This window comes from Myxine glutinosa, chromosome 2 (genome assembly GCF_964187855.1).
Source record: "Myxine glutinosa chromosome 2, kmMyxGlut1.1, whole genome shotgun sequence".
In the NCBI taxonomy this organism is placed as follows: Eukaryota; Metazoa; Chordata; class Myxini; order Myxiniformes; family Myxinidae; genus Myxine; species Myxine glutinosa.
Genome location: NC_136262.1, coordinates 250,454,776 through 250,472,616, shown reverse-complemented (window position 1 = coordinate 250,472,616; position 17,841 = coordinate 250,454,776). Strand labels below are relative to the sequence as shown.

Below are 17,841 nucleotides of genomic sequence, written 5' to 3'. Positions count from 1 at the left end.
CTCTTGGCCTCCCTGATCGAGGTCTGTCATCTGCAGAGTTGTGGAGGGTGTCTCTGTCCACCAGGGCCGATATCGTCTGGTGTGAACAGCCAAGGCGACGTGCCACCTCACGGTAGCTCAGTCCGCCTTGCAGCATGCCCAGGGCACGCTGCCGTTTATCCCTTGACAATCGTGGCATGTTGATTGAAATGCCCATTTTGCACTGGCCTTTTTAAAGCCAATATCAAGACATCACGTGCAGCTCATTAAAATCATCCCGTACCCCTTGGCTATTCACTGACAGTCAAAACGGCTGTTCAACAGCTGTGCTATGAAGTGACCATTGAAGGTTCAAGTGACCATCCGTGACCGTTTTGTCTGACAGTGAGGACACTATTGTCCACAAATAAGTTCACACATTTACTACACGCAGTGTTATTGTTGATATTTAAAGGTTTCAAAGGTGGTAAGTTTCTTTTGCGTTTCAGTATATATACGCGGAGGAAGAAAGGGAAGGGGAGGGAGAAGGGTCTTACCTGTGGTCCGCCGGCAGTTTCCAATCCTGCAGAAAATAAATCAAACAAACCGGATTTAAAATGTACAAAAATGCCGGCTTTATGAAACGGAATGCCGGTAATACAAAATAAAACGCACACTTGAAAACACGGACATAGAAAGATAAATGAAAATAAATATGTGGGTTATTTCATGCAATTAGCTCTGATCAGCTCGGGGGGGGGGGGGGGGGGGGTGAGGGTTCTCGTCTGGTATTTCCAAGGCCCCATAGGTCCGTGCTAAGTCCGGACCCGGCGGTGTTCCTGGTGGGAAGAAGGCCGCAGTCCGCTCGTCCACACGCCGCCTCTCCCGTAAACTGCAGCTATCTCAATCCCAGATGCCAGACGAACGGGGGGAGGGGGGGGGGGACAAGGAAACGATGCCGGCACACAAAAGCCTGCACCGAGGTCCAGAATGAAGACAAGGGGGGGGGGGGGGAGAGAATCGTCAGCGCCCAACCGTCTCTTTCCACATCCAGCCCAAGAAGCAGAAGAGGAAGAAAAAGGCCAAAGAGAATCAGGAGAACCAGAAGCAGGCAAGGCAAGAGGGCCAAGAGCAAGAGGAAGAGCAAGAGGCAAGAGAAAAAAATGCCGGTTCTAGAGTTCTTTTAACATCCCGCTCTGACATCATCGGCGCTTCTCCTCCAATCGGCGCAGGCCAACACCACAGGCTCAGCTCTCCACCAATCAGCGCACAATCCGCTTTGTGACGTCATTGGCAGCGCTCCGCCAATCAGCGTGATCCCTCCTACTCGCCCTTCTCTTCACCAACCGGCGAGCTGCTTCTTGCTCCTCCTTTTCTTCACCAATCAGCGAGTTCCTTCTTACCCCGGTCTTCCTGTTGGTCAACTCCCACCCAATCACTGCCCTTATGTGCGTGGCTCTCGACCCGCCTGACCTTCGTGGTTATGTAGCTGTTGGTGTCCCATCGGCAGTGCTCAGAACTGGCTTCCGGGTGGTTTTATTATTATTTAGCGCAATTTAATGGGCACTTCCTACTAGTGTCTATGGTGCGGTGCCAAAAGGGACAAAGGATAAATAACCAAGGGTAAGGACATACAAGGGATAATTTATCCTTATCCCCTAAGCTAGTTAACATGCCCACCCCTCGTGACGGGGACAGATATACAACTTATCCGATTAGTTGTATACTTACTTATCCGGGCTAAACAGGTACCTATTACATGGTGGTTTCTACACGACAATCGGAGCAGGCTACCTCTACAAATTTACCTGGTCTAAAGTCATCACTACCCCCACCGACATAACATATGTATAATATGAAGCCAAATTTGGTGATTTTGCTTGCTAATATTGTCGAGTTATTCTGCTGACAAACAAACAACGCATTGACCCATTCATCGCAATACTCACGTGCTGGGCAGAGACAGGAAGCAGAGGCAATCTTTATTCAAATCTACAGTAGCTGTAACCAAGGAACAGAAACAACTGACACTAACCAGGAATAGAAACTCAGTCAGAATCCAGAGAAATTAGATAACTAGAGCAAAAAGTGATAGTTTTTTTTATAAGGTATGGTACCACCAAAGCTACACGGATATTAATACACACCATACCTTAGGCTGCGTCTCATCCTGGGAGGGGAGGAAATGGTGTTAGTGCACCAAATTTATATGACACCGATGATTTGCTCGTGGCTAACCATGTATGCAAAATTGCAAAATTGCAAAATTTTGGGTTTATGGATATATGCGGGCATTACTGTGTAAGTACACCCCATGTAAAGTTTTGACTTTTTCAACATATTTCAACATACAGCTATTTGATCTTCATTTCAACAATATTGATAGATAAAGGTGATATAACATAACAAATATCATGAAACATTTACATTTTGTAGGCCATTATATAATTTAAATAAACATAAATGCAAATTTCGCATGTGGAAAAAGTAAGTACACCCCTACATTTATCACTACTTCAAACACCTAAAATTAGAATCAGGTGCACCAGCTCAGGTGCAAATGATGAGAACATCGTCAGAGAGGATCTTCGAGGAACCTGTCTTATTTAAACCTCAGACATTTAGTTTGGTTTGCTCTTTGTTGTTGAAGTGTGCGGCGTCACCATGCCTAGATCAAAAGAGCTCTCTGATGCCTTCAGAAAGAAGGTTATAGATGCCTACGAGTCTGGGAGGGATTTAAGAAGATCTCCAAACAATTTGAAATCAATCATTCAACTGTCCGGAAGATCATCTACAAGTGGAGAAGATTCCAAACAACTGGCAACTTGTTCAGGCCAGGCCGCCCCAGCAAGTTCAGCCCAAGAGCAGACCGCAAGATGCTGAAAGAAGTCTCGAAGAACCCCAGAATGTCATCACGGGACCTACAGGTAGCTCTTGCCACTGTTGATGTCAAAGTGCATGAGTCTACCATTAGAAAGAGGCTGCACAAGTTTGATCTGCATGGGAGGTGTGCCAGGAGGAAACCTTTGCTGTCCAGAAAGAACATCAGGGCAAGACTAATGTTTGCCAATGAACACCTAGGCAAAGACCAGCACTTCTGAAACAATGTGCTCTGGACAGATGAGTCAAAGGTAGAGCTATTTGGCCACAGTACTAGAAGACATGTTTGGCAGAAACCAAAGACAGCATTTGACCACAAGAACCTGATACCAAATGTAAAGCTTGGTGGTGGAAATATTATGGTTTGGGGCAGCTTTGCTGCATCAGGGCCTGGTCGGCTCACCATCATAGAATCCACTATGAATTCTTCATTGTACCAGAGGGTGCTTGAGGATAATGTGAGGCCATCTGTTGGAAAGTTGAAGCACAGCTGAAGGTGGACCTTACATCATGACAATGACCCTAAACATACCAGTAAATCCACCAAGGAATGGCTGAAAAGAAAGAAATGGAGGGTTCTGGAATGGCCAAGTCAAAGCCCGGATCTAAATCCCATCGAGATGTTGTGGGGGGGCGGGGGGGGGGCGCGGGGGGGTTTGAAACGAGCTGTGCATGCAAGAAACCCCTCAAACATCGCACAGCTGAAAGAATTCTGCACGGAGGAGTGGGCGAAAATTTCTCCCAGTCGATGTCAGAGACTGGTAGACAGTTATAAGAAACGCATACTTGAGGTTGTTTCTGCCAAAGGGGCCAACACCACCTATTAGAGCCAAGGGTGTACTTACTTTTTCCACATGCGAAATTTGCATTTATGTTTATTGAAATTATACAATGGACTACAAAATGTAAATGTTTCATGATATTTGTTATGTTATATCACCTTTATCTATCAATATTGTTGAAATGAAGATTAAATAGCTGTATGTTGAAATATCTTGAAAAAGTCAAAACTTTACATGGGGTGTACTTACTTTTTCACGTGACTGTATATATATATATATATATATATATATATATATATAATATATATATATATATATATATATATTATATATATATATACTCTTCCCATCCTCTTCTAGCTGAAGAAAGCTGCATAAAGCAATCAATAGAAGCTGCACAAGGTAAGCCCTTTGCTGTTTCAAACTTTACCCGGGATCCACTACAGCTGAGGCGTTCACAAGTAGTACATTCATGACACTCCTGATGCTACATGTCCCCCGTTTCCCCCCTCTCCCCACTCCCCTCAGCCACCAGACCGGTTTCAACACTTGTTGGCAAGTCATCAGTGACAGCGTAGACAGGAACTTGCACCATCAAGGCTTCCAACCATGTACTGTGTGCAATGTCTATAGCAGTCAACATATAAATACGAGTAATACTTGGTTGTACCCAATCACATCTCTCATCCATAATTTTCGGGAATTTTCCATCTCACTCACAACATATAAATAACAAGTCCCAACCATGTCTCTCAAATGTAATTGCAGTTAAAGTTTGTTATTTGATTTGGAATCATTTCGATCTTTTTGATTATATTCCTTTTGATACCTTGTTCAGTTTTTCCAACTTCACATACTTCAGGCTTTTTTAATTTCACACCAGAAAAGGCTGTGTATTGTCTTTTTGAAACTGCCTGCAAAGTCATACATTCCATAAAACCATTCCGAGTGTTTTCTCCAGAAGCACAGCAGCAATTTGGAAAAAGTGCATTATGGATTGAGGGCAAGAGTACATTCAATAAGGGCGAGCTGATTGTGGTGCGTACCATGGAAACCGCATGAATTCTTCATTTATCTTGGTTAATAATCAGTTGTAGCCCTTTTCCTACCAACTAATGGCAGAGCGGTTTAAAATCGTAAATACTTTTTTCTATCAGACAAACAATGTCCCAGAAACCGACACACTCTGTGTTGCAGAAACAGATCCTGTGTTTACAACTCATCATGCCTGTTATTCAATAGATCTGAATCCTCAGGGTTGCATTTCTATAGGGTTGCAATACAATACAATCTATAGCTTGCCTCATATTCCAGGTTATTTTCTATATGAAAGGATGATTATTTGAGGTGCAGCCATTTGCATATTACAATAATAAAAATGCCATTTTTGCCCCCTCTCCTCCCATAATTTCATTCCTTAAATTATCCTTACCGCCACCCTTCCCTTTCAACCTTCTTTACCTTTCCCCTACCCTTCTTTACCTTTCTCTTTTGTTCCCGTTTAAACCTATATTTCCTTCTTTTCTCATTTTTTTTGTCTCCCACCGCTCCGACAAGGTCAGAGACAGGGACATTAAAATGAGTTCCGTCCGACCAACCGATCATCCGTCCATGTAATTTTGTGTAAGCGATATTTTAAAAACCGCTGAGCATTTAGCTTTCATGTTGCAGATATCGATTCCACACGGCATTATTTGAACCTGATTACATCGCGGCTGTGATTGGGCGAATTATGTTGCCATGGAAACCATTTCTGTAACTTGGCCTGTGTGTGTGATATTTCAAAAAACGTTCAAGATTTAGCTTTTGTATAACCAGATCTATTCCACATACCACCCAAATGGGCGGGGGGTCTATAAAATGTCAGGTCCTTGTTTTTTTCTCATTTTACCAACATAACTGCTTCTATAACTGCGGATGCAATACGGTGAAAAGATGAACCCCATACAGGTAAAGGTAAGGTAAGGTTGTATTGCCATGCACTGATGTACAAACTGTACTTCAATACAATCTATAGTTGGAGAGTTGCTACGGTTAGAGTAGACCAGAGTTGACTTCTGCAAGACAAAATGTAATACCATTCTCAGTGAAGCTAAAAGTTGATGAGTGTTTTTACTGCCTTGGGAGTGGCTGCTGTTTTTAGCCGGCTGATGTTAGCCCTTTGTCAGAGCAGAAGCAAATTGTGTAATGCTGCTCACCTCAGTTAAAACGTATTCAAAGTTCTACCATTGATTTATGTATCCCTAGCAGAACGTGGCATTGCCCAGTGATGTTCGAATTTTGAAAAAAACAAACAATTTTTTTAAATTTTTTTTATGTGCCTAAGACACTCCCCTACCTACACCAAATAAGGAAAATTTATATTTAATACGATATTACACACACACACACACACACACACACACAAACACACTAATCGGGAATAATTTTAATATTACCTTTCGTATAGCTATAAAGGTTCATGCACTAAAGAACGATAAAAAATAATAAATAACTAAAAGTTTTTTTTTTTTTTTTTTGTCTAAAACACTCCCTGGCACTCACTGATGAACCTTTGAAATCTTGACGAAGACCCATTTAGCTATCTCTGAGAACAATGGTGACACAGACAGACACACAGACAAACGGCTCTCTTGTAGTATAGATTACACTTATGTATGCTGGATGTGGACGTGTTCCTCTGAAGCTTAGTGTTGTTGTTTTTTGCAGACTCATGGTGAAGGCTCATGGCGATGCTGCAACACAAACCACGCACACGAGCAGACAGATACCATGCAGACAGGACCAGACTTGACTTTCACACAAACATGGTGGCTGAGATTGGTGGAAGTGGCCTCACTTCCCAGAGAATTCTGGGTACCAGCAACAATATATTTCTGACATCTCTTTTCTCTCCACAGTCAGCATTTGCAATGAAGGAGAAATTTCCTCCTCAACATGGATACCAACCTACGGAGCTTTTCCCCATGCTCTATGCTTTAAATTCTGAGCATTAAGCAAGGAGCTGCACCGACCATTTTGAAAGTCTTTAGTATGACTCACTTTTCTTGAACGTTTTATCTGCTGTTTCCTTTCAATTGCAATGTACTGTATTAAGGCTGAACTCTTACTTCAACATCTGATATCCATTTCTAACAAGTTTCAGTGACAATCTCCACCATTTATTGCATTTAGTGGGGCGGCTTAGCCCAAATATTCAAAAGAATTGTGCATTTTGTGAAACAAGCACCAAATTTGGCACAAATGTACATTAATATGTTGCGAACATTTTCAGATATTGGGCCACTTGAAATTCCGTAATTTTTTTTTTCAAATTTTTTCAAATTTCGTAATTTCAAATTTTTCGGGTGACACCGTCACAATTTCGGTCTTCGAGGCCGGCCGATAGGCAAAGTGTGACCGGAAGGGACGAGGTTCTCCTGACCACGTGGCCCTCGATCTGGGAAGCGAGAGGCGTTCCATTAGTGGACGCGCCCCTCACGCCCGACTTTTGGGCGGCCCCGGCAGGCCGTTTGTTTTGACGTTCCGTGACAGGCCCCGCACCCCCACCTCCGGGCCGACCGGAAGCTTGTGCTGAGTACATCATACCTGAACAACTCAGTGAGGCAGAACACGGCAGTGCACACCAGGGTGACCCCTTCAGTGCATAAACCAATTAACCTGTCCACTGCAGGGCATATAGAAATGAAGTTATTTTCTGCATATAATAATAATATAAGTTCAGTTCTATATAACAATTTCTGTTATCACCACTACCACTACAACTACCACTACTACAAGCTTTGTCTGGAATTTTGTGGACTAACAGACAAACAGACATACAGACAAGCTGGGATCAAAACATTACCTCCTTCCACCATTGAGTGTAGAGGTAAACATCATGGAAATTATATCATGCCCTAGATTTAATTCATGCTTACCCGTGTATTTGCTTCACTGGTTCACAAGGTCTTTTGCATACATGTAATTCAGACTCTCGTCTTCATTGCTGACCACACAATGTTCGCAACATATTAATGTACATTTGTGCCAAATTTGGTGCTTGTATCACAAAATGCACAATTCTTTTGAATATTTGGGCTAAGCCGCCCCACTATATCGGCCGGCCTCGAAGACCGAAATTGTGACGGTGTCACCCGAAAAATTTGAAATTACGAAATTTGAAAAAATTTGAAAAAAAAAATTACGGAATTTCAAGTGGCCCAATATCTGAAAATGTTCGCAACATATTAATGTACATTTGTGCCAAATTTGGTGCTTGTATCACAAAATGCACAACAGGTTTGCTATGCTGCTACACTAATTGGATGTTGACTTCCGTTTCTGGGTCTGGGGGTATTGGGCGTTCGCTCATGCATGCCAACTTGCAGTTCATCAAAGTGAAGCTTTCTGGACCAAATCCATCTTGTTTTCTGTTATTGTTACATCCCTGTGTTGTTCGGTGTGTTTTCTTCCAATTTTCCTGTATTTTTAGTCTGGAATATACGTATTTGCATATTGCAATTTTTTAAGCTAACTGGAATTTTGATGTGTCAAACATATTATTGCAATTTTTACAACAGTTTGTCTGCAGATTTCAAATCTAGTTGATGCCACTATGTAACCCTTGAGCAATTTAAGATATTTGGCCTTAAAATGGTGGCCATCTTGGATTGACGTTAACATCCATAAGTTGGCACTCCCTTGATGGAATGGGACAAACTTTTTACCACTTCCATTGAAGGTGGATGATTATGTTTTCGCCCCCTGTTTGTCTGTGTGTTGTTTAGCGATCGATCTGTCTGTGAGCAGAATATCTTAAAAAATTATGGACAGATTCGGACGAATTTGGTGGACGGGTTGGGTGTGTGACAAGGAAGAATTGATTAGATGTTGGTGAAGATCCGGATCCAGATCTGGTCTGTCAGTGGGATACAAAACGTAAACTGTTCAACCTGACGGAAGTATGCGCTCCACCGAGTACCTTTCTGGTTTCTAAATGTATTGATTGTAATGCCATAGCTGTTGGTTCATGTCGAAAATCCGTGAAGTTCTTTTTATCATGTATTTTGGAAGTCATTTTGAATTTTTCAGGAAATTTTTGGAAGTCATCCAGGTACCTTTTCATGGTGGTCATTTGGAATTTACATTGCAGTTTATAACACTCAGAACTCGGTTGATGAAACTTAAACGTTTTACCTCTGTCACCGAAGGTGGATGGAAGTTATGTTTTCATCGCTGTCTGTCTGTTTGTGAACAGGATATTTTAAAAGGTTGTGGACGGATTCAGCCGAAATTTCGTGAAGAGGTTGTGTGTGTGACAATGACGAAATGATTCGATTTTGGTGAAGATCTGGATCCCAATCTGGATGTGAGAATTGTTAAGTGATTCTTCACCATTCAGAGATAGGGCAAAAAACGATACATAGCAGGATATCTCAAAAAGTTGTGAACTGATTTGGACGAAACTCGGTGGGCAGGTTGGAAGTTTGACAAGGAAGAATTTATTCAATTTTGGTGAAATGTAAATGCGGATCCGGATACGACAATTTTTTTATTTTAAGTGATTCTTCACCATTGGGTGATAGGGGCAAAAACGATTTATAACATGATATTTCAAAAAGTTGTGAACTGATTTGGACGAAACTCGGTGGGCAGGTTGGACGTTTGACGAGGAAGAATTTATTCAATTTTGGTGAAATGTAAATGCGGATCCGGATACGACAATTTTTTAATTTTAAGTGATTCTTCACCATTGGGTGATAGGGGCAAAAACGATTTTAGCATGATATTTCAAAAAGTTGTGGACGGATTATGACAAAACATGGTGGTTGAGTCGGTTAGGCGACAAGAACAAGCCGATTCGATTTTGGTTCAGGTAAAAATCCAGATTTGGCTTATGAGTGGGATACAAAATGTAAACTGTTCAGTCTGGCAGAGGTATGCTCTCTACCGGGTGCTGTTCTAGTTCTAAACGAGCTATATAAGGAGCTATAAAACACGTGCCTCATTGGCCCTTTCTCTCAATGGTGAAGAATCACTTAACAATTCTAGTAGCAGGATCCGGATGTGGATCTTCACCAAAATCTAATCATTTCGTCCTTGTCACGTACCCAATCTCTCTACCAAATTTCATCCAAATCCGTCCACAACTTTGAGATATCCTGTTCACAGACAGACCAGAAGACAGACAAACGGGCAGACATGGGTGAAAACATAACCTCCATCCACCTTTGGTGGCAGAGGTAATAAGAAGATACATTTGTTTCACTTGCAATGCAGAGTTTACAATGTTTATTTCAAAAGTTTTGTACTCTTTTGGCATGTCATGGAAAAACAAGGGCCTTGCAGTTGTAGGAGTAGTTGTAATTACTGTGGTATGGTCTTCTATTTCAGAATGTGGGCAGCAAGGCCACTGTACCACAAGATATTGAGACAGGAGTTTTTGACTCGTAATGTCTTTTGCCATGTAATATATGATGACACATTGGCATTGACATGTTCAAGAATATCAAAATTGCCTGAACTCAAATCGTTGGTGTTGTCAGGCGTACCAGACCTTATTTTTTGAAATTCTGAATGAGTTTGTGCAATCATTCTAGCGAGTGAACACTATCAGAAGTTGTGCAAACCAGCAAGAACCTGCTCGTGGAAACAGGACATTAGTAACAGGGTCTCATATGTTCTTGATACCAATTCTTGATACCAAACACCCTATGAGAAACAGAACAAAGGGTTGTGATTTAATAAGCAAGCATTTCTTTACTGTCTCTTATATTTTAATAATAATAATAATAATAATACATTTATTTTATATAGCACTTTTCAAGAAGCCCAAAGACGCTTTGACAGAGTACAAAAAAACAAGTGCAAAAAGACAAAAATCAACAGGTAAATAATCAAAGCAAAAGGAGGGAGAAGGAGAAGAGATAGTCAGGGGTTAAATGCTCTGGGTTAAATGTTGAATGCAGTGTTGAACAGGTGGGTCTTGAGTGATGTTTTGAATGCGGTGAGTGAGGAGGAGTCTCTGATGGTGTGAGGTAGTGAGTTCCAGAGGGTGGGAGCAGCGATGGAGAAGGCCCTGTCCCCCCAGAACAATTTTGGTATTACAGTGTTATTGCCTACCACATACAAAAAAATTTCCAACATATTTTCCATCCAAATGGCAACTAGAAAGCATCTGAAAATGCAAAGCTCCTCCGCATCAGTTTGTATTCAGACGTATTCTTCTTCTTCCATATGTTCAAAATAACGAAAACGGTTTAAAAAAAATACAAAATAAAAATTGATGATGTTATACAGCCTTGACCTATAGCCAGCCAGCTTTATATCTAAAAAAAAAAATCAACTCCAACCTTTTGATTAGTGAACCAATTCAGTGATCCAATATGCAAATTCTTTAAATTTCAGGTTAATCGGGTGAAAATTGGTGATTTTACACAACCTTTGAACTTTTGATCTAAAAAAAAGCAATCGGCTTGTAGCTTTTTATTGTTGAATCAATTCAGTGACCGAATATGTAAATTCTTAAAATTTCAGATCAATCGGATGAAAATTGATGATTTTAGTTGATGCTGACCTTTGACCTTTTGACCAAGTTATTAATTCGCCTTCTCCATATTATCATAATAAAGCTTTGGTGAAAATTTGACTATGAAACTCAAATGGTAAATTGAAATTTCCGGTCAATTGCATGAAAATTGATGATTTTAGTTGATGCTGACCTTTGACCTTTGACCACATTATTAATTTGCCTTCTCCTTATTATCACAATAAAGCTTTGGTGAAAATTTGATGACAAATCTCAAATGGTAAATTGAAACTTCAGGTCAATTGGATGAAAATTGATGATTTTACTTGATGCTGACCTTTGACCTTTTGACCACATTATTAATTTGCCTTCTCCTTATTATCACAATACAGCTTTGGTGAAAATTTGATGACAATCGCTCAACTGGTAAAAAGTTATGTCCCGGACACACCACACACCACACACAGACACAGAAGTGATAGCAAAACCCTGTCTGGTACTGCGCAGGGAACGAACTAATAATGGTGCAATAGACACTGTAAAAGGAGCAATCAGATCAGATTGCTTGTTGTGTGTGGTTCTTGTTTGGTGTTTGTGTGCTGGTGTGTAGACGATGCGATTCACATTGCAATCGGATGTATTCCAGAGATGTACTCACGCTCCAATAGTATGTACACACAAGGATACCCAAGGAACTTTGGTGCATGGAGGAGGCCATTCGACCCATCATGGCTGTGCTGCACCCACCCCAGTGTCCTCACCCATGCACACACAAGCTACCTACCATGCGCACAAGACAACATACCAATAGCCCTCTATCTCCAACGCATCCAGGTACCTGTCTACTAATTCCCATTTAAACATATCCACCCCCTCCACTGCCTTTACTCTGTACTATATAGACATATGAACATTCTAATAGTATGCACTTTGGAGGAAAGAAACTCATTCCTCATAGTATGTACTTTGTAGACGAACTCACATTCTTAAAAGTACGTCCTTTATAGAGGTACTCGGTAGAAAAAATTATAACATTTTATACAAGCTACCACCAGGTGGCGTTTGTGGCCTACGTTAGAACTCTATGTCTATATAGACAGACAGACAGACAGTCGGACAAACAAACCAACCGTATTTTCACATTGACATTTAAAATTTTTCTATCTTGTGTTTCTATTCTTGCTCCCAAAATGACAAAACATTTCCTTTCACCTGTCTTGCATTCCCATCTGAGCACGTGCCTCATGACCCTGTGACCTTTAAGGTTGAAACACCATTGAGGGCAAAGTGTGCTAGATGGTAACACAGGGTACATTGGGGCATCTCATCGACCAGCTATTCTTGGCCAATGACTTTGGCACTTGCATCACAACGGTATAAGTGCCTCTGTTGGCACTGAATATCATTAACAACACATTGGCTCTTAATATCATTGGCCAAGAATAGCTGCTCGAGAGGATTTTCCAAAGTTCTCCATGTACCAATGCACTCCATTTTCTTGGACTATATGGATGTCTATTTTTTTACTCATTATACTGTACTGGCAGGAGTACCCGGCGTTGCCCATTGCTGTTCTAATCCCGTTGGCATTTTGAAGAAATCAAATTTGTTTTTTTTGTATTTTTTTGTTGGGGCCTAAAACACTTCCCCTACACACACGAAGGAATGGGGTTGGGGGGGAATCATTACCTCCACCACCGAAGATGGATGGAGGTTATGTTTTCACCCGTGTCTGCTTGTCTATCTGTCTCGCTGTCTGTGAACAGGATATCTCAAAAAGTTGTAGATGGATTCGGACAAAACTTGATGGAGAGGTTGGGTATGTGACATCGATTCGATTTTGGTGAAGATCCAGATCCAGACCTGCATCTAAGAATTTTTAATCATAATCTAAGTGATTCTTCACCATTGAAAGATGGCATTGCCTGGGGAAATTCAATGAAATATGTACTTAAATATTTCCTGCATGAAAACCACAAAACATATTACTTGATTGCTCCTGGGAAAAATGCAGGCAGGGTATAAGAACATACTCAAGGCCTGAACACGGAGGTCTTATGATAAACCTGTGTGAAGCAATCTTTTTAAATAAAAGGAACATGTGAAACACCATAATAATTAAGTGTGTGTTATTGACAACAAATCACTATAAGCAAACTCAACATATGATCTTCACATAACATATTACTCGATCGCTCCCGACAAAATCCCAGGATAGGTATCAAAGGGATGCGCAAAGTGCCCCTCTCCTTATATAAGGGATCGTTTCTCTGTATACAGCTTTAACATGGGGACTGAAAATATTGTTACGTTTGTAGGGGGTAGGCAGTGATTACCTTAGAACCAGGTACATGTATAGATTAGTGTGCTCCGATTTTGTCGTGAAGAAGAAGAACCACCTCATGTAATAAGTAAGGACTTTGTATTAGACCGGACTGTCGGGTTAAGTTTGTATCTTCGTCCCCATTACGAGGAGTGGGGTATGTTAATTAGCTCAGGGATTATGGGTAATTATCCATTGTACGTCGTTACCTCTGTAATTTATTTCCTATGCCCCTTTTGGCACCACACCATAGACACGTAGCCAGAATCGCCCATTAAACAGCTCACTATTAACAAAAACCTACCGGAAGTCATGCATCGATCCCTACCGCTGAAAACCCCGACTTGGGAGGCGCACAGAGCAGGCAGGTCCGTGGGGTCACGCCCCCAAGAGCAATGATTGGTTAGCGGGAGTGCGAGGCACTCGGGGATTGGTGGAAGGATGACATCAGCGAGAACATTCTGGAGCGGGTGTGTTGGCACGGACTGGTTGGAGGAGGATGAGGATGATGTCAGAGACCATGGGTGATAAAAGAACGATCTAGCGGACATTTTCCTCTCTGCTCTTCACTCTGGTCTTCGTCTTGGCTTGGTGTGCTAGCAGACATTTTCCTCTCTGCTCTTCGCTCTGGTCTTTTTTTGGCTTGGTGCGCTAGTGGACATTCTCGGTTCTTTTCTCCTTGGCTCCCCGCTTTGACCGATTCCCTCTTGCGCCTGCTCGTTTTGAACTTTGTGGTGAACGATCACATTTTTATTTCTCTCCGCATCAACGCCCTTCTGGTCTTTCTGTGATTTGGAAATCATCGCGGGCGGCCGTGCGCCAATATCTTGCTGGTGGTTGGGAGGCGGAAGAGCCGCGGCCCGGGAACTGTGGTTCTCCATGCAGAGGATGGGTGGACGAACACTGTGTGGAAGAGCGGGCTGCATGCGGCCAGTTTGATTCGCGCAAAAGGCCTGTTTCGCGCCAGTGGGCACGGCCTAGAGAATGAGGGCGCCTTGAGGCCTGGTTCCACGCACGGACTTCGCGCCAAGGCTCTAGAAAAGTTCATATAAAGGGGCGGCGGCGCCCTACATCTGGCAAATAAAATACATTTACTTCTTCATGCAGGTGTATGAATCAAATTGGCACCCCTTTATATGAACTTTCTAGAGCATTACTTGGTTCCTCCTAAGAACACAGGGTAGTACAGCATGCACACAATATTTTTTTGAATGTCCCTTCTTTTCTATTGTTTGACATTTTCTTTAAGCTATGGAATGTCCCTTCTTTTCTCTACTTTGTCACATGGCACATACCCTTGTATAAAGGGGCCTTTTCTATGCCCCTGGCATTTTCCCCAAGAATAAGAATATACTCACTCGAGGCCTGAACACGGAAGTGTTTTCATAAACCTGTGTAAACCAATCTTTTTAATAACAGGCACATGTGAAACACCATAATAATTTTTTTGTTGTTGTTGTCAACAAATCACTTTTTACAACCTCAACATACGATCTTCACAAAACATATTACTTCACAAAAGCTCCTGGGAAGAAAACACATTCACTGTATGAGAACAAGACCCGATCGAAGCCTGAAGGCCAATTATCTGATTTAATTATTTTTTAATTTTTATCTTTTTTATCCAAACATATCCCTGGGCCTTCCTCTGGATGAAAGAGGAGGCCATGCAAAGTTTGGTTGCACTGGTTAATGCAGGGTCCAAATGCATAAATGAATGAACAAACAAACTCGCAAACTTCCTGCTTTTATATTAGATAAGGTTTCTTTTTGTGAATACCAGGCCAAGAATAATGTCTGAGATACTTGTGCAAACTCGCACATGTCGCTTACTTTATGTGAATATTTTTCTCTTTTTAAATGATAAATAGTACAGTTCTCCAACTGTGGTTTAGAAAAAAAGTTGCCACAATGTTAACAAAGTGATTTAACAAATTGAGATTAATGTAGCAGTTTTACTGACAGGTTATTGTTCAGCATTTTAGCCAAACTAGTAAAGAAGTAGATTTTAAATACTTTCTGAAAATTAAGTTCCCATTAAAGAATCGATTTCTGCAGTTGTTGATCCCGATAAGGATCAAAGCAGAGCCATCCATGTAAATTTGCAATAATTCTGCCAATGATTTATATATGTTGAACCACAATCGCACGAGAACATTAATTAACTTTTAATCTGTGTTCTTTATCTCATTTGGAGGCGTGGGAATTAACTAGTCATCCAGTAAGGACATGCTTCCTATTCAAGCAACCAATCAATCATTTCGGTTTATTCATAAAAGCATCCTCGGTTTAAAAACAACAGTCAGAAGACTGATAGATACAAGGTTGACGTCAGAATAGCAAGGAAAATTACAAAATAATTATAATAAATATACTCAATATACAAATCAGACGAGACCAAAAATAAAATAAAACTAGAACGGGCACTCGGTAGAGCGCATACCTTCGCCGCAGCTACTGTTCTGTACTGTACTAAAATACGATTTTGACCTTTTCGTGACCTTGACCTTGACCTTTGACCCGATTGCTCCCAAAATCTAATCAAATGGTTCCCGGATAATAACCTATCATCCCACCAAATTTCATGCGAATCGGTTGAATACTTTTTGAGTTATGCGAATAACATACACACACACACACAGACATCTATCTATAATTCCAGTAATCTCTGTCTGTCTGTACGTTTGTCTGTGACCGCTGTTTCTCGACAACCACGGGTCCGATATACTTTTAACTTGCCAGGTATATTGCTGGGGACCCGAGGATGTGCCTTTTCAAGGTTTCATATTAATCGGACAATTACTTACCGAGCTATGTCCAAAAAACGATTCAACCAATCAGAGAGCAGCGAACTATCGCGTGTGCCGAACGTGGCGGGCACACTCTGCCTCGGATGGCACATTTGAGAGCGTATTCATTTATTTCACGTTTGCAAACTATGTTGGCGTTAAACTATGTTTTACAACTAATAAAAACGAATTTGCGATTCATTCGCTTTCCTGCGCGTTTGTGCACGCGATGGCGATTTCTTTACCAAACTCCGGAAGCCGTTCGCTTTGGACCAAACCATTGCATGTAAATAGAGGGGGGGGATTGTCACCACTCGCAAGCCGTTCGCTTTGGACCAAACCATTTCATGTAAATAGAGGGGGGGGGGGATATAATTTTAGATATAGATATAGTACGGGCATGCCCTAGTACAAATAAATACACAGCGATCAAAACATAACCTTCCGCTTTTGCGAAGGTAATAAATACACAGCGATCAAAACATAACCTTCCGCTTTTGCGAAGGTAATTAACCTGAAATTGCAGACAGAATTATTTATTTTATCTGAGAAGCTAAACGAATCTTCTTCTTCTTTAGTACCTCAAACTTTATGTGAAATGCGATCGATTTTTAAAAATCAGAATTTGAGCAAATCTGTTTCATTCGTCTGTTAATATGCCTCCCCGATTGACAAATCTGCAATTTGAATTTCATTTGAAGTTGAAATGATTGCGGGAGATCGCGTTATAGTGATGACGTCTTGGATGGACATCCTCTTCTTCAGTCGCTCATAACTTTGAGTGAAATACGATCGAGTTAAAAATAGTCAGAATTTGAGCAAATCTGTTTCATTCGTTTGTTAATATGCCTCATCTCTTGACAAATCTGCAATTATAATTTTTTTTGAGGTTGAAATGATCGCGGGAGATTGCGTTATAGTGATGACGTCCTGGATGGACATCCTCTTCTTCAGTCGCGCATAACTTTGAGTGAAATACGATCGAGTTAAAAATAGTCAGAATTTGAGCAAATCTGTTTCATTCGTTTGTTAATATGCCTCATCTATTGTCAAATCTGCAATTATAATTTTTTTTGAGGTTGAAATGATCGCGGGAGATCGCGTTATAGTGATGACGTCCTGGATGGACATCTTCTTCTTCAGTCGCGCATAACTTTGAGTGAAATACGATCGAGTTAAAAATAGTCAGAATTTGAGCAAATCTGTTTCCCAAAATCTAATCAAATGTGTCCCGTATAATAACCAATCATCCCACCAAATTTCATGCAATTCGGTTGAATACTTTTTGAGTTATGCGATTAACATACACACACACAGACATACAAATAAATACACAGCGATCAAAACATAACCTTCCGCTTTTGCGAAGGTAACTAGAACGGGCACTCGGTAGAGCGCATACCTTCGCCGCAGCTACTGTTCTGTACTGTACTAAAATACGATTTTGACCTTTTCGTGACCTTGACCTTGACCTTTGACCCGATTGCTCCCAAAATCTAATCAAATGGTTCCCGGATAATAACCTATCATCCCACCAAATTTCATGCGAATCGGTTGAATACTTTTTGAGTTATGCGAATAACATACACACACACACAC

At 41.1% G+C, this 17,841-nt stretch overlaps 1 long non-coding RNA gene across 1 annotated transcript in view; it reads right to left on the bottom strand.

The window, feature by feature from the left end:
- LOC144890954 (uncharacterized) overlaps positions 1-541 on the bottom strand; it is a 111,465-nt gene extending 110,924 nt beyond the window's left edge. Inside the window, exon 1 of the long non-coding RNA XR_013622609.1 lies at positions 516-541. This is a non-coding gene — a long non-coding RNA (uncharacterized LOC144890954). The remainder of the gene's footprint in view (positions 1-515) is intronic.
- Positions 542-17,841: the final 17,300 nt, after the last annotated feature.